Source organism: Aphelocoma coerulescens, chromosome 4, assembly GCF_041296385.1.
Source record: "Aphelocoma coerulescens isolate FSJ_1873_10779 chromosome 4, UR_Acoe_1.0, whole genome shotgun sequence".
Classification (NCBI taxonomy): domain Eukaryota; kingdom Metazoa; phylum Chordata; class Aves; order Passeriformes; family Corvidae; genus Aphelocoma; species Aphelocoma coerulescens.
This window is the reverse complement of record NC_091017.1, coordinates 9953440-9971520: the sequence shown is the minus strand read 5'-3', so window position 1 is coordinate 9971520 and position 18081 is coordinate 9953440. Positions and strand designations below refer to the sequence as shown.

The window sequence follows — 18081 nt, the reverse complement described above, 5'->3', positions numbered from 1 at the left end:
GGTGATGAACTACAATTGTTCCTCCTCAGGAATATCCTTGTTGAAAACCACATTGTTTATGGGAAGCTGTGGGGTGTGAGTAAACTTTGTTTACTTTCAAATGGAGCATCAGGAGTCTGACCCAATGTGATGTAGTTGGGAAGAAAAAATAGTATATATTTCATATGTTATTGTCATATACACTTAAAAATCAGAAGACTGAAAAGCTCTTTGTGTTACACTTGTCCCTTTGCAAATCTACCCACAGAAATGGTACTGTCTCATCAGTATCTCTGAAATGTCAGCCACCTTCCAGACTCTTTTCTTGTCTAAGGCCCATTGCTTTTCAGATCACAAATGAAAATCTTACATAACTCTTTTATTTCTTTACTCCTACTCAATTAATTATTATTATTATTATATCCAGAAAATTATATTAAAAAAATTAACAACAAAGTCAAGCATTCAAATTAAAAAACATTAAAATTAAAATTCCCCATGCAGCCTTCATTTGGCTCACTTGGACATATGTGTTATAATGGTTTTTAATTACATCACACAGAATATTTTTTTCATATGGGATCCCTGGCTCCGTCAGTCAGAGATGGTACTTCCTTAATTAGAAGTATTCAGTATTTTTTTCTCTCGTCCTTGTTCAGTGTGTGGACATGTCTTATTGGCTTCAAACTAATCAGACTGCACTCTTTAAGCAGAAATTATTGATTTTTCTGTGCTATTTTCTAAATGGAACTCATTAATATAATGTCAGACATTACTTTATATTCATAAAATCCTCATAAGGTTAAGGGATTTATTATCTTCATTTTACATATGGGTAATGGCCATGCAGAGAAATTAAGCTTAAGTATATTCACTAGATTTGGGTGTCCAGTTTGGGGTGTCTGTAACCTCTTATTCTTCAGTGTGTAATTGGCATAGTGTAATTCAGTACAAACTCAGGATATGGACCCTGCTGAATTCTCTATTTCTTCTAAACAGTTATGAATTTGACTTGCGATCTGTAGTGGAAAAACCTCCAAAACAAATATTAAAAGCTAGTCTTTAGAAAGTCATTACAAATTTTGTAATAAAACTTTTTCACAGGACTGCCAAGGAAAAGGCTAACTTCTAATCCAGATCTGCAGTGCAGATACAGCTGCCTTATTTTTTACCTCTGAAGGTCCTTCTTCCCTTTCCAACATATTCAACAAAAAGTAAATAGAGGGTATAAAGATATATATATATATATATGAATATGCAATGTGGAATAAGATAGTGGGAATAAGAGTGATTCTCTGAAGAATGGGATGGTTGACAACAGTAAGTAGTTTAATAACAGACAAGGGCAATGAGATTAAGTTTTACTTAGGGACATTATCTCAGTTTAACTGTCACTTTAAAATTAATTTTCTGCAGATCTTTGAGTAAGCTTATATGTATGATTGGGAAAGAAGGCTTTATTATATTTATGTTTATTGGCTATATTAATATCAAATAACTGTGTAATATATACATTTAGGACATATATTCAAACAAGGAACAGTAAAGTATTCCCTCATATCTCACAACCATCTCATCAACACTACTGGAGTCTTTAAATCCCTAAACCTCTGATCTTTGAACTGTCAGAGCAGATGTTGAGCTGGCAGCTTCATCCTCTGAGTGTATCAATACTTTGGCAGTCATAAACTGTAGATTTTGGATGAATTCACATATCTTCCCTGATGCTGGAGGACACTGCAGTAACAGGTTTCACTTGGGAATCTGGAGGGATTCTCACTGTAATCAGAAGCTTACAGCTTATTTGATACTGACTTCATCATTCTCCCTGCTTCTCCTTAGTCTGAATGCCAGCTTTCTTCTCCTACAGCCTACCTCAGTTCTCACCCGTCAGTTCCCTGCTCCTTTCATTTCTCTTTTGCAGGATTACTTCACATAGATCCCATTTATCTTTGTATTCCTTTCCAGGATCAAATTTTTGATTCTTTACAGCTGAAGTGAATGACATCTTCCATTGTGATGTTTGGATGCCAGAGGACAGTGTCAGCACAAGAACACGACCGACCTTTTATTCCTTTGCTAGGTGTGGGATGTGGAAATGTCTATTTCAGTAAGATTATCTTATTGAGGACCTTGTCAAACGGGATAATAAGGAAAAACAGGTAAGCCATAGACAAAGTGACACAAACCTGATGGACTAACACAGACACAAAACCAAGAAACAAGCCTTGTCAGCTACACTAATTGATGGGCTATCAGGAAACTGCATGCAAGGTATTGCAGCCAACAAGGACGGAATCCTGAGTGTTCAAAATGGGGAGGAGAGGAGCTCAGCAGGACTAGGCAAACTGATGAGGAAAAAGGCAAGGGAAGGGAATGGGCAGAAACAAAGGAGAAAAGTGGGATGAGAGGGCTGGTCCCATATAAATAGGGCCAGTCACTGTGCTTATTTGACTAAGACTGGTGCCTGATCACCACAGTCTGTCCTATCTTTTGTTAATCCTTTCCTAACTAGTTCTCTGCATAGTCTCACTGCCTATCCCACGTGCGAGCACTGCAAGAACTGGGTGCCATCCACTGGTGGGGAGTAGCTGTGAATGGATCTGAGCTGGTGGGTCCGTGCTCAGATTTGCTGTGGGTGGAACCTGCAAGTGGGAAAGCAGCAGCTGCCATGTCCCACAGCCTGGGAGTACACTGCACTGGGCTCCAGAGGCTGGGCAAAGGGAGAAGTCCTGGGCCAGGACTGCTCTAACACCCCTTAAGAGACAGGTTTTCATTTGACAGAAGTAATTCCAAAGATTAAATTGGGCAGCATATAATTTTCAAGCATTATAATCATAATCCAATCTGACGCTTGGTGCAAATATAATGAAAAGGGTCTTTTTTTAAATGAGCAGGGCTAATGATCCCATTTTTTAGTAGCACAGCTTTTTGTACTGTTTATTTCCTAGGTTATAGTATCTATACATGATCTTTTCTTAAAAGTATGGTCATGAATAAGATGATGAGAAATTTTGAGACAAAATGAATATGTGGCATCCTTCATCTTATTTAAATAAGGCTTGGCTCAAATTCTTATTTAAGATCATAATATGGCAGAAAATTTCTGTTGCACTTATCCAGGCATGGATGAAATTAGAATTTATAAATATCAGTTGTTTCAGGCTGTGCTGGATTATGCATAATGTTCTTTGCTGTATATCACTACAGCAGAAAAAGATAGCAGAATAATTTCGTTACAACTATTGAAAACAATAGGTAAACTCTGCCTCCCACATGCTTTCATACATAGAGTTTTCCCCATTGTAACAGTTACTCAAAATATTATGGTTTAATATAAAGTTGTCATGTTGGTTTTTTGGGTTTTTCATTTTTGTTTTTGGGTTTTGTTTTTTTTTTTTTTTTTGTTTGTTTGTGTTTTTTTTTTTCCCAATAAGCAGTGAAAATGATCTCTACAGTGACTGGTAGCTCAAGTACTAAGGTTGTTTGAGAAAATTGAATTGTGCTGAGGGGCAACTGTGCTTATGAAGTGTTTACTGCATGTAAACAAACAGAAAACTATGCATATTCCCTCAGCAAAAGCTACTTACAGAGAGCAGAGAATGTCAGTAAGTAGGCATGAGGTGGCTGTAGCAAATAGTGCAGAGAGAGGAGAAAAGGCAGATGTTGTAATGTAATGACACTGCACCGAAGACCAGTGTGTAACATTAAAATAAGCCGTTTTCCTGTTACAGCTGGCTATGCACAGCATAGTGTACACTTGGAATATATAATGCTCTAGCATCTGCTTCTCTGTAAGGCTTTCATTTTCTTTTTCAGACAGCTATAATCTCAAATCTTTTGTTTGATAACTCCGATGTGCTTGATGGGAGAAAAAAGGCTGCAGTGTTGTCACAATCTCTAAGTCAATTTCTTTAGCAATGAAAGAGACCCCAGAAATTTTGTACAGTACACTGCAGTGAAAACACAAAAAGCATTTGCTTTTCTGCCTTCTGCACTCCAGTAATTTTCTTTTCTTGATGCAAGATGGAGTGCAGGTGACAAGGACTAGTCTAAAAGGCAAAAAGAAAGGTATTTCTTTTACTGTTGGAGAAAGTCACAAAAGAATGAACATTTTCAGAGCTGGACTTTATTGTTTTGTTCATATCTTTGCACTTTAAGGCATATAAATCTCTTCATGAGATGTGAATGAAAACTGGTGTTCACAGATGCTGTTTTGTAACAGAAACCTTGTTTCTTTGTTTTTTTTTTTCAAAATTGCTTTGCTGGCCAATATTTTTAAAAATTTCAAGTATTCTAACATTTAAGTATACTCTTTTACTATATATGTATATGATTGTTGTTCCAGAAAAAAGATTTTTAATATATTAACAGATAGTAGAGAAATCAAAAATTAAAGATGCAATTTAATACAGTTTTCACGCCTGCAGGTTTGACCCCAATGAATAAACAGTGAAGCTTATTTAGTTTTCTGCGGTTTCCAACAGTCCTTCCAGGCTATGGCAGCTTAGTCTTTTTAATAATGTTACTTTGCCTTCGGATAAAAGCCTGCTGCATCCGCTGATTCCACAAATGAATGTACAAATATTAAAAGGGGAAAATGGATTTATACCTGAATATTGGATGGATCTAATTACACGAGAGAATCAAAAAACCCCACTTCTCCAGAATACAAAGCTCTAAAATCCATGCATCACTATTTATCCATTTTGAAAAAGTAAACCAATTAGGTCACTGGCATATTCACGTAAAATGTGATTGAAGGTCACAGCCTTTTGTAGACATAAATGACCTATTGAAATGTTCAGGCTTTTTACTTCCTCTTGCCAGGTTGTCTATACACACCAGTGATCACTCCCTTTGATTTCTCCCTTTTCAAATCCTTTGCATGCAATCTTTTTATCGCCAGATTTTTGAGGGAATCCTTGCAGCCTTCCCCACCATCTCCTTTGCTGAAATTTTCCTCAGTCCCTTCAGAATACCAGATATTTCCTCCCTGCTTTGTGTGTAGTTCTCCTATCTCCACCCAATGTTCAGTGTTTCTTTTTCTCTGTAACTTTTTAAAGAACACATGCCAATGTGCTAATTCTGTAAAGCTTCAATTTACCTGCAATCCTGATTCTTTTTTCATAATTACTTATTTATTCTCCTTGCTTATTCCACCCAGTGCAGAAACAAGACTAAAAAACACTGCAGTGTGATGCCTGAATGTGCAAAACATGGTTTTTGTGTTGCTGTGCTGCAGGATACAGTGGTGAACTCCAGGGTCAAAAGCTCAGTAAACCAAATATAAGTGTAAGACGACAGACATTCCTTCCCATGGAGGAAAGTCTGGGATTTCCTGTGAAGCAGTTAGAAAAAAGTAGGGCACAACACCTAAATAGCAAGTAGCCCAAAGTAATTTTATTTCTGTTATCTTGCTAGTCAGTGTTTTCAAAGAGGGTAATACTTGCTGTCAACAAAACTACAGTTCTTTTGCCAGAACAGTACTCCATTGTATTTTCCCTGTCTTGAACAATATGTTTACTTCTATCCTCTAGCTATCCTTTCTCATTTTGTCAGGTAGAATAGGAAAACTGAAACCTCACTGAGAAAAAACAAAAAACCCGAAAAAACCAAAAAACCTGAAAAACCAAACCAAACAAAACACCGAACAAACAACACCCCCCCAAAAAACCCCATCAAAAAAACAACAAACAAACAAACTGAACAAAAAAATGAACCAATCCAAACCAGCAAAGAAGTTATTAACTCAGGCTAAGATAGGTTATTGTGTCATATTTCCTGCAGAGACATGTTACAAACCAAAGATGAATCAATCCTGAGCTGCAAAATATTGGTTCTACCTTCCACAATTTCTACAGATCTGTTTCTTATTCCCTTTCAGGAATACTTTTAGTTGTTTTTGCTGAGCAACACTATAACAGCTGAAATTAGACTTGAAAAACATTAGACTATAGGCCACGTGGAAGAAAACGGATTGAAATCAGCTCACAGGAGGAGAGGTTTCATTCCATATGTGTTCATTCCAACACGACAATGTGATTCAGCAGGTGACTAGAGCTGTATGGAAGATAAGAATAGGTAGTCAGAAATATGAAGGAATCCAGAAAAAAAACGGCAACTGAAGCAAAACTGAACATAAAAGGGAGTGGGGATGTTGAGGAGACAGAGAAAAAAGGGGTATTTGAGAGTCTGAATTATTAATAATAAAAATGTTATGATTCTAGGACTTCAGTGCTTTATTAAATTTAACAGATGAACATTAGGGAAAAGGCTAAGCCTTCAGGAATCAGGAGAAACTTGCGTAGCAGAGAATTTCACAACTTCTTTATCACAGACAGGATAAGAAGGATTATCTTTGCTGCAATACGTTTATTTTTCATTTCTGACTCCTAAATTTCTTAAAGGAAAATCAGAATAAAACCAATTCTGGAACAACTGTTGCCAGCCTGAATAAGACTTACTGGATAAGCAAGTAGATGTTGTTTAGTCACCATGTAGTAAAAGGAACCTTTCTCTTATCAGCTATGCAAAAGACTTTCTCTGTGCCAGGTGAACTGGACTCATTAACAGGCAGAAAAAATATAAGACTTCTGAAAATGCTTAATTGAAAGTGCAATAGTAGACTTTAATTTACCTATTTTTCCAGAAAGCTTTATGTATGCATATTCTGTGCTAAGAAGACAAAACAAGAAAACACGCTAGAAAAGATACATTTGCATTTTAACTCCCTAAAGGCACTAATTTAGACCACAGTAGGGTGGTTTCGTACCTGATTTAGTCATGGAACTAGTTTACTCTGCTGTTGACTACATAATGCTGTAATTACTCTTCACCTCACTTCTCTTTGATCTACATAAGATATGTGCATTGTTTATGAACTATTTTTCTAACATACGGTTATAATTATTATCTGTATTTAAGTCAGTGTATTTTTTATCAATAAAATTGAGAAATACATTGATGACTGAAGCCTCTAAAAATGTGCTAGAATTAAGGGTCTTATTTCATGGATGAATAATGAAGAATTATCCATTGTGGTCATGATTCCAAATTTAATCATTGTCTATACCTGAAATATGGTATTAACAGGACAATTAATGCAAGTACTCAATTTCATCACATACTAGAAAGTCACCATAAACTTATTTCAAATTCTTAGAGTCTCTGAGTTTTTCTACCTTAGATAATGGATCTGGTCAGCTTAGATGTTTTCCTACTAATTTTTCTTAGATGTTTTCCTACTAATTTTTCTTAGATGTTTTCCTATTAATTTTTCTATAACTCCATTCCCTGAGATGCTTTCCAGATAAAGAATCCTAGCTGAAAGTCATCAGAGACTTGGGCCTGACTTTTACCCAGGAAGGCATTGTTTTGTGAAAGCAGATGATCATTGTCATTTGTACTCATCCCCTGCTACCTTTTCTAAAGAAACTATGAAAGCATCAGGATCAGACTCTCACTTGGTAATGCCAGACAAAGTGCTTTTCTGGTTTCAGTCTAATTAACCAATCACTGAATTTCAGAGAACGGGAAGAATCTCCTGGTGAACAGAAATTACGAAGGACTGCAGCATCCCTTTCCCACTGCCAGTCTAAATAAGGTAGTGAAAAAACTGCAGATATCTGTACCTGTGTGAGGCCACATGTAAGGTTTTCATATTATGCAATCCATCCACAAAAACTGGTGAGCTTCCATTTGGTGAACTCTTTCATGGTCAAGATTTCTTTTTCTATGTTGCCTTTAACTCTTCTGCTGTTTGTCATTCAGCTACACTGTAAAAGAATGAGACAATATTATAGGTGAGCGATACGAAAAAAGCAAAATGATCCAAATTAATGAAATTCCCTTTATATTGGCAAAGATCTGAGGATGCAGATAGCAAGAAAGACTGATCACCAGAGGTGAGAAATGGTTGAGGCATTCCTTCAAATGAGATAGAAAATGTCTCTAACTATGTAAGGTCTCCTTCTCAGGAGTCTGGCAAAGGATGATAAAAGAAATTTCCAGCAAAGACAGTGGACTTTGTCATATTTGATTGTAAAAATGTAGGACGACTTGCATTATTACTTCACTATCCCTGAAAATTAGTTTTTTTTACTTGGCTGTGTAAAGTCATTTTGGTAGAAGATGAGGTTGCTGCTTCAGTGCTCGAGCTGTGGTCCATAAGAAGAGAAAGAGATGTACAATGATGTTACACAGATGAAAAACAGTGCTTGACATTATTTTTCTATTTGTAGCTGAAGCATATTCTAGTACATAGTAAATTATTGTCTTAGATGTAATTCATAATATTGTCATTGATTCTAACTTTACCTGTGTTTATTGTTATTTCTCAACTTCATTTATACTGTTGCTATTACTGTTTTCTTTCTCACATGCTGTATCTTTTGATAAATGAGACGACAGGCTTCTTGGGGCAGTAGCCATATTTTTCTGAATGCTCTCTGTGATGAAGTAAGTCCTGCTTTGGTCTCAATCAAATATTGCTAACTCTCTAAAGAGAAAAAAAGTGGCTTCAAAAGGAATTGTGACCCCTGAAAGATCTGGAAGTAAGGGTGTCATCCTGCATTTGTTGCAGATGTTTCACTGTCTATTTATTTTGTGTCTAAAAATGGTGTATGGGGGAACTCATTTCAGTCAAAATAAAAGGAATTTAATGTCTTCCACTCTGTTTGTAATGAGACATCCAAAGGCTTAAAATCTCACCATTTGAATCAAGTTAGCTATTCCTTAGTTATTCACCTCTACCATCATTAATACCAATATCTGATTTTATACTCTTTAAACAAATGAGAAAAGCCTCCCTGGTTTAGACCTAATACATGCCCCCAGTGCAAAATATACTTGTCTGTCCTCCTGCTTTTTTCCTTTGCTGGAAACACCAGATTGTATTTACTCAGCTGAGTCTCTTATGCCAATAAACAGCAGTCATGCTGACACCGCACCACAGGTCACCAGGGATCCAGTTTCTTGAATGTATTTAAATATTCTGTTGCCTGATCAAAATACTGATGTTGTCAAAATTGAAATATGGATGTGCATGTTCTGCAGCTCTTGGTTATCATGGGATGTTTCACATGAAATGAAAAGCAGAGCGAAGTTAGTCATGTGAGAATCTCTCCTGCTTTCTCTCTATGCTTCACTGCTTCTTGTCTCCATCTATGAAAGCTATACATAGCCTTTGAACACCCAGAGCAGTGTGCTCAAATAATAAAAGATAAACTCTAAAATTAATATATGGAAACAATCAGCAAGTATGAAAACTTAATTTCATAAAGCATAGATTTAGATATATTGGATTTTAAAAAAATTTTTACATATAGACAAATACTGATTTTTTTGGTTCATTTTTTTTAATAGAGACAGTATAAAAGGCATTAAAATTAGGCATCTATTAGAATGCTGTAAGGCACAGTATAAAAAAAAAATCTACATGTCATTACAAAAGAAAATTTCACTTAATGCTCATCTTTACTTAATTTCTTTTTCTATAATGCCAAACATGCTAGAGAACTGAGTAGATGAGAAATTGTCAAGGCTTGAGGTTACAGAAAAAATAGGGGGCATGAAAAGTTAGGAAATACTTTTTGCAGGAGATGTAGAATGATTTTTAAAAGAAGGAAAAGATAGTTCTACTAAAGAAAGGAAAAGAGGGGATGTCGGGTTTTAGTTTAGTCCTAGTTTTTTTTCTGTTAAAGGAATTTTTCCCCCCCTATACATGTTGCTAAGGGAACAAATCGCTGATCGTTGGATGCTTAAGAAAACAAAGAGCTACCCACTGGGCTACTCTTTTGTTTCACCTGGGTGTGGGGTCAGTTCACCCTCTGCATTCGAGAGAGAAGAGTCTGCTTGCTTTGGCTACTTTTCTTTCTGCTGGAAACAGCGCCAGGACTCCAAGGCCGCTCTCCCTGCCCTGCTGGAGGCTGGGCTGTGGCCGCCCTGCTCCGCTGTTGCTTCGAGCCTTCGCTGTGTTGTAGCCGTACTCGCCCTGCCTGCCTGGACCTCTGGAGTGGTTCTCCATTTGAACACATCTCATCTGTTCTCCGGGATTTGTGCTCATCCCTGCCGCTCCAGCCTGCTGCTCCAGCATGCTGCTCCAGCCTGCTGTTCCTGAAGCTCCAGCCGGACACCGGGGCCAGCTGTCCGGGGTTTGTGAAGCCCTTGTTCCATCCTTCCCTGGGGTCCCGGGCCACCGGTGCCGCGTGCTCCCGAGCTCGCTCCGGAGCGCCCCCTGCAGCCGTGGGGGAACCATCGCACCTGCCCTGCTCACTGGGAGCCGCCAGCGCCCCTGCTGGCTGTGAGCAGAACTGTACACGAAGGGAAAGGGCCTGACAGCCGAGAAGGCTGGGACTGGGTTTGTGATTGTTTGCTGTCACTGCCATAGTTTTTTTTGTTTGTTTGTTTGACTGGTGCTATATATATATATAATAGTAAAGAACTGTTATTCCTATTTCCCCCATCTTTGCCTAAAGGCCCTTGATTTCAAAATTATAATAACTCAGAGGGAAAGGGGTTACATCTGCCACTTCAAGGGAGGCTTCTGCCTTCCTTAGCAGACACCTGTCTTTCAAAACCAAGACAGATCTTGGCGCCCAGTGCGTGGCCTGAAGGCATTAAGAGAGAGAGGTGAAAATGAATAACAGTTCCTTGATAACTTAATTTTTTGTGCTGGATATAGGAACCTTGCTAGGCAGCACTATGTGGTCTACTTTACCCTGGTTCGGGTGGCAGGTGGTCATGGCTATATTCTTCCCCTTTGCATCTCCTTACCTAAACATGGGTCCTCTGACTAAGGCTAACGTTACTGTTATCCAGTTTGCGCTATGGGTCGAGAAGGTGAGGAATTAATGGGTTTTTAACTTCCTCCGAAATGTGGGTACATGGATAAAGGGTTACCACACACTAAGTGCATGTTTTGGGGATTATGTTAGAAATGGTACCTTCTGTGAGGAAATGACACCAGGAGAAGTTTTCTCCCAATCCCTCAACCAGTTCTTTGGGCCCACCCCACCAATTTTCGAAGGGTTTGGATTCCCTCTGAGTACTAACCAACTGGTGCTGGTAGGCCTACTCTATTTAGCACTCAAGGATAAGTTGAGATTGGCTTGGATAACTACCCAGACACCAGCCCCAGAGACTAGAAATCCTGCCCCAGAGCCTGATCCTGCCCCAGAACCTGACATGGCCTCAGAGAGTAGATTTCCTACCCCCAGAGCCTGATCCTGTCCCAGAACCTGACATGGCCCCAGACACTAGAGACCCTGCCCCACAGCCTGATACCACCCAACAGCCCACCTCAGAAATGGACTACCTGAACTGGGTGGGGGTACTGGTGAAAGGGATGCAGGAGATGTGCCAGGAGATGGGCCAGGTGCGCCAGGAGATATGCCAGGAGATGGGCCAGGTGCGCCAGGGGATATGCTAATTGCTAAGGGAATACACCTCCTCAGCTAGTGAAAAACCCTCTCCCTCCCCCAAAGAGGGTGAGTCCGATGGTGCAGCAGTGGAACCCACGGATGTTACAACCGTCCAGGTTTCAGCTGAACCACAAGGACAAGCACAGCCAGCAGCAGTCACCCCTGTGCAAAGGAGGAAGTGTAAGACCAAATCAGTACGACCAGTTAATGATGATGGGGAACCAGGGCCCTCACAACCAGCAGGGGAGCCAGAGCCAGAAATCATCATTGAGTCCCTGTCGTACGACAGTCTCCGTGGTATGCGAGACGACATTGTGCGAAGGGGGCGTGAGCCTTATACAACCTGGCTGCTTCGGGTTTGGGACCTCATGGGCACAAATGTGCAACTGGATAGTGGTGAGGCAAGGTATCTGGGATCGTTGACCCAGGACCCAGGTGTGGACCAGATATTTGTGAGGGAGCCAGGGCCCCTTTCTCTCTGGGAGCGGCTCTTAATGAGTGTGAGAGAAAGGTACATTCACAAAGAAAGAATGCAGGAATACCATCATAGAATGCAGTGGAAGACACTCGAGGAAGGGATCCAGCAGCTAAGAGAGGTGGCAGTATTAAAGGTACTCTTTGGGAAGGATGGACAGCATGATAGTAACCCCAATAAGGTCAGGTGCACAGGACAGATGATGTGGAACCTGGCAAGGCTAGGGCCACTGCAGTACACCACCTTCATTGCAACAATTGATGCTGACAATACCTGAGAAACAGTGGGCTCTGTTGCCAACAAGCTCAGGAATTATGACAGTATGGTCAATGGTCCGCTGAAAGCTCATGTCTCTGCTGTGGTCCAGGACCTCAAAGAAGAGATGAAGGAGATGAGGGAGGAAATGAGGGAGGAGATGAGGAAGGTCAGTGTGGCACCAGTGTGAGTCACAGGCCCCCAAGTCAGAGCCCGTCATCCCCCTGCTAGAGGGTACACCCCACGAGCTGAGCTGTGGTTTTTCCTGTGTATGCATGGGGAAGACATGAAAAGGTAGGATGGGACACCCACCTCTGTCCTAGCAGCATGCGTGCATGAACTCAAGGAGGGAGGCACTAACTGAGGGGGTTCCGCTAAGGTGAAAGTAGCCTCAGCCTCCCGTGACCGAGCTGCCAGGTATTACAGACGGGAGGATGATATGTCAGATCCCCTTGAAGATACCTCGAGCATGTACGCCCAGGGAAAGAATGATAACCAGGGCTGGAGGGGCCCTGCTTCTAGCCAGGGAGAGGCACGGGAGAACTGCGTTTTCTGGACGGTGTGGATTCGATGGCCTGGCACATCAGAGCCACAAAAATATGATCCATTGGTTGATACTGGGGCACAGTGTACTTTAATGCCATCGGGACATGTGGGGGCAGAACCTGTATCCATTGCTGGGGTGACCGGGGGATCACAGCAGTTGACCCTGTTGGAAGCTGAGGTGAGCCTGACTGGGAAGGAGTGGCAAAAGCATCCGATTGTGACTGGCCCAGAGGCCCCGTGTATTCTGGGCATAGACTTCCTCCAGAATGGCTATTACAAAGACCCAAAAGGACTCAGGTGGGCATTTGGTATTGCTGCTGTAGAGGCAGAGGGCATTAGGCACTTAAACACCCTGCCTGGACTATCAGAGAATCCTTCTGCAGTTGGGCTCCTGAAAGTGGAAGAGCAATGAGTGCCAATTGCCACCTCGACAGTGCACCACCGGCAGTATCGGACAAATCGAGATGCTGTGATCCCCATCCACAAGATGATCCGTGAGCTGGAGAGCCAAGGGGGGGTCAGCAAGACCCACTCACCCTTCAACAGCCCCATCTGGCCTGTGTGCAAGTCTGACAGGGAATGGAGATTGACTGTGGACTATTGTGCCTTGAATGAAGTGACTCCACCGCTGAGCGCTGCCATGCTGGACATGTTGGAGCTGCAGTATGAGCTGGAGTCCAAAGCAGCGAAGTGGTATGCCACTGTTGACATTGCCAATGCATTTTTCTCCATTTCTCTGGCAGCAGAGTGCAGGCCTCAGTTTGCCTTCACCTGGAGGAGCATGCAGTACACCTGGAATCGACTGCCCCAGGGGTGGAAGCACAGTCCCACCATCTGCCTTGGACTGATCCAGGCTGCACTAGAAAAGGGTGAGGCCCCAGAACATCTGCAGTACATTGATGACATCATTGTGTGGGGGAACACCGCGACAGAAGTGTTGAAGAAAGAAGAGAGAATAATTCAAATTCTCCTGGAAGCTGGTTTCGCCATCAAGAAGAGCAAAGTCAAGGGACCTGCCCGACAGATCCAGTTCCTGGGAGTAAAGTGGCAATATGGACGGCATCAGATTCCCACTGAGGTCATCAATAAGATCACAGCAATGTCTCCACCGACCAGCAAGAAGGAAACACAAGCTTTCCTAGGTGCCATAGGTTTTTGGAGAATGCACATTCCCGAGTACAGCCAGATCGTGAGTCCTCTCTACCTGGTTACCCACAAGAAGAACAATTTCTACTGGGCCCCTGAACAGCAGCAAGCCTTTGCCCAGATCAAGCAGGAAATCGCTCACGCTGTAGCCCTTGGCCCAGTCAGGACAGGACCAGAGGTGAAGAACTTGCTCTACTCTGCAGCCAGGAATAATGGTCTGTACTGGAGCCTCTGGAAGAAGGTGCCTGGTGAGACTCGGGGCCGACCACGGGGATTCTGGAGCCGAAGCTACAGAGGGTCTGAAGCCAACTACACTCCCACAGAGAAAGAAATCTTGGCAGCTTATGAAGGAGTCCAAGCTGCCTCAGAAGTAATCGGCACAGAGGCACAACTCCTCCTGGCACCTTGACTACTGGTACTGGGGTGGATGTTCAAAGGAAAGGTTCCTTCCACGCATCACGCCACCGACGCTACTTGGAGCAAATGGATTGCCCTCATCACGCAGCACGCCCGAATTGGAAACCCAAGTCGCCCTGGGATCTTGGAAATAATTACGAACTGGCGGCAGGTGAGACTTTTGGGTTATCTTCTGAAGAAGAAGAGGAGCAGGTGACACGTGCCAAAGAAGCCCCACCATATAACGAGCTACCAGAGAGTGAAAGACAATACGCCCTCTTCACTGATGGTTCCTGCCAAATTGTAGGCGCTAGCCGGAAATGGAAAGCAGCTGTATAGAGCCCCATACGACAAGTTGCACAGGCTACTGAAGGAGAAGGTGGATTGAGCCAATTTGCTGAACTGAAAGCTGTTCAATTAGCTCTGGACATAGCTGAAAGAGAGAAGTGGCCAAAGCTCTACCTCTACACTGATTCATGGATGGTAGCCAATGCTCTGTGGGGTTGGCTGGAAACGTGGAATACGGCAAACTGGCAGCGCAGAGGAAAACCAATCTGGGCTGCTGAGGAGTGGAAAGGCATTGTTGCTCGGGTAGAGAAGCTATCTGTGAACGTCCGTCATGTAGATGCTCACATCCCCAAGAGCCGGGCTAATGAAAACATCGTAACAACAAACAGGTAGATCAGGCTGCGAAAATAGAGGTGTCCCAGATAGACTTGGATTGGCAACATAGAGGAGAGTTGTTCCTAGCTCGATGGGCCCATGATGCCTCAGGCCATCAGGGCAGAGATGCCACCTATAAGTGGGCATGAGATTGAGGGGTGGATCTAACCATGGACAGTATCTCCCAGGTCATCCATGATTGTGAGACATGCGCTGCGATCAAGCAGGCCAAACGGGTGAAGCCCCTGTGGTATGGTGGGCGGTGGTCCAAATACAAGTATGGGGAGGCCTGGCAGATTGATTACATCACACTGCCTCAAACCTGCCAAGGCAAGCGCTCTGTGCTTACAGTGGTAGAAGCCATCACAGGATGGCTGGAGACCTACCCCGTGCCTCACGCTACTGCCCGGAACACCATCCTGGGCCTCGAAAAGCAAGTCCTTTGGAGGCAGGATACTCCTGAGAGAATCGAGTCTGATAATGGGACTCATTTCAAGAACAGCCTTATAAAACACCTGGGCTAGAGAACATGGCATTGAGTGGGTGTACCACATCCCATACCATGCACCAGCAGCTGGGAAGGTTGAGCGGTGTAATGGACTGCTTAAAACAACCTTGAAGGCACTGGGTGGGGAGACTTTCAAAAACTGGGAGGTGCATTTAGCAAAAGCCACCTGGTTAGTTAACACCCGAGGCTCCACCAGCCGAGCCGGCCCTGCCCAATCCGAACCCCTACAAACAACAGACGAGGATAAGGTTCCAGTGGTGCACGTGAGAGGTATTCTTGAAAAAACTGTTTAGGTTAAGTCTGTCTTGAGCAAAGACAAACCCATCTGTGGGGTTGTTTTTGCTCAGGGACCAGGTTGTACCTGGTGGGTGATGCAAAGGGATGGAGAGACCCGATGCATACCGCAAGGGGACCTTGTTTTAAGGTGAACTACCCATGGCTCCGTACTTGTATCAGTATCAGCATGTATATATGTATATAATTTAGGTGATGCTTGTATTTATATGGTTCAAAGGGTTAAGTTTCATGTAACATGCTAGTATGGGAAAAATTTGGGCTGGATAACGTTAGGGTTTTAGTTTAGTCCTAGTTTTTTTTCTGTTAAAGGAATTTTTCCCCCCCTATACATGTTGCTAAGGGAACAAATCACTGATTGTTGGATACTTAAGAAAACAAAGAGCTATCCGCTGAGGGTGGGGTGTGCCTGGCTACTCTTTTGTTTCACCTGGGTGTGGGGTCAGTTCACCCTCTGCGTCTGAAAGAGAGAAGAGTTTGCTTGCTTCGGCTACTTTTCTTTCTGCTGGAAACAGTGCCGGGATCCCAAGGCCACCCTCCCTGCCCTGCTGGAGGCCGGGCTGTGGCCTTCCTGCCCCGCTGTTGCTTCGAGCCTTCGCTGTGTTGTAGCCGTACTCGCCCTGCCTGCCTGGACCTCTGGAGTGGTTCTCCGTTTGAATACATCTCGTCTGTTCTCCGGGATTTGTGCTCATCCCTGCCGCTCCAGCATGCCGCTCCAGCCTGCTGTTCCCGAAGCTCCAGCCGGACACCGGGGCCAGCTGTCCGGGGTTTGTGAAGCCCTTGTTCCATCCTTCCCCGGGATCCCAGGCCACCAGTGCCACGTGCTCCCGAGCTTGCTCTGGAGCGCCCCCTGCAGCCGTGGGGGAACCATCGCACCTGCCCTGCTCACCAGGAGCTGCCAGCGTCCCTGCTGGCTGTGAGCGGAACTGCACCCGAGGGGAAAGGGCCTGACAGCCGAGAAGGCTGGGACTGGGTTTGTGTTTGCTGTTACTGCCATAGTTATTGTTGTTTTGTTTGACTGGTGTTATATATATATATAATAGTAAAGAACTGTTATTCCTATTTCCCCCATCTTTGCCTAAAGGCCCTTGATTTCAAAATTATAATAACTCAGAGGGAAAGGGGTTATATCTGCCACTTCAAGGGAGGCTTCTGCCTTCCTTAGCAGACACCTGTCTTTCAAAACCAAGACAGGGGATCTACTCAAAGGTTGTATTTGACTGATAATTTAAAACTGTTTGGTTTGTTTGCATGTTGTATTGCTATTTATATGCAATTCAGGATCTGCAAGAAGAGGACTTTGAGATAAAGAGCTAATTTTCACTTTGAAAATAATGAAAGCAAATACTCAAAAATGTGTTTGAAAGTGTAAAATGGATACTTGATATTTCATATTTTCCACGTCCCTTTTTAAGCTGTGACATCCTGTATCTGTGACATGACATACACCAGTTTAAACTTATCCAGAGGTTTCCATACTTTAATTTTAGATACCAAGAAATGAATTAATTTTTTCCTCTACTTCATGAGTTGAATGAAATTAAAATCCAGTTATGCAGCTTCTGAAATTAGTAGGGGTAGACACACTTGCTTTCACACAGAGAGTCATAATGAAAAGCAAAGAAATTTCATATTGTGAATGAGATTCAACCTATAATATTTAATTGAAATATATTTCAATGGCATAGCTAACAAAATTTTCAAACAGTGCCAGTTCAGTTTCATACTATTGACTATTTATAGCCATCATCACAAATTAATTTAATATTTTCTGACAAATAATGATGGATATTTTAAAGTTTTACATATACTTTAGAATAAATATATAATTTTCAAGTAAATGTGGAGGATTTAATGTGAAATACTAAATATCAGGGCTAAATAAAATGGTATGGTTTTGCTTGATTACACTGTAAAAGCTCAGTGGTTTGTTGGTATTTTATCCTTTCGTTTTTCATGTTTGGGGGGGTTTTTTTAATTTTCAATTTATTGGCCTAATAGCTTCCCTTAGTACTTAGCAGAGTCTGTACAAATGTACCGGGTTTGGCCAACGTCACCCCAAGACAACAAAGTTCTAGAGCATAAACTGAACATCATTATTTTCTCCTCATGTATCATACCAAATATTACATTTCATACTCCTATTTCTCCATAGGCAGCCCATGGTAATGAAGTCTGATCCTGACAAGCTATTTCCTGTGAATTCCTTTGTTTTTTAAAAGCAGAGATTATAGATTACCTGTTAATAAGTAGAAACCTCTGTGATAAATGTTATTAAATACTATGAAATATAAAATCAAGAAGGGTGAGGCTGAAGAAAATACTCTGAAGAGGTATCTTACTGTGATTCGAATGTGGTATGAGGGAAACTCCTGATAACAAAGTGCAACTATGTC

At 42.1% G+C, this 18081-nt stretch overlaps 1 long non-coding RNA gene across 1 annotated transcript in view; it reads right to left on the bottom strand.

Annotated features, from left to right (window-relative positions):
- Positions 1–5427: 5427 nt before the first annotated feature.
- Positions 5428–18081, bottom strand: part of LOC138109388 (uncharacterized) — a 22171-nt gene continuing 9517 nt past the window's right edge. The window contains exons 2-3 of the long non-coding RNA XR_011150443.1: positions 7614–7757; positions 5428–6042 (exon numbers count right to left, since the gene is read on the bottom strand). This is a non-coding gene — a long non-coding RNA (uncharacterized lncRNA). The remainder of the gene's footprint in view (positions 6043–7613; positions 7758–18081) is intronic.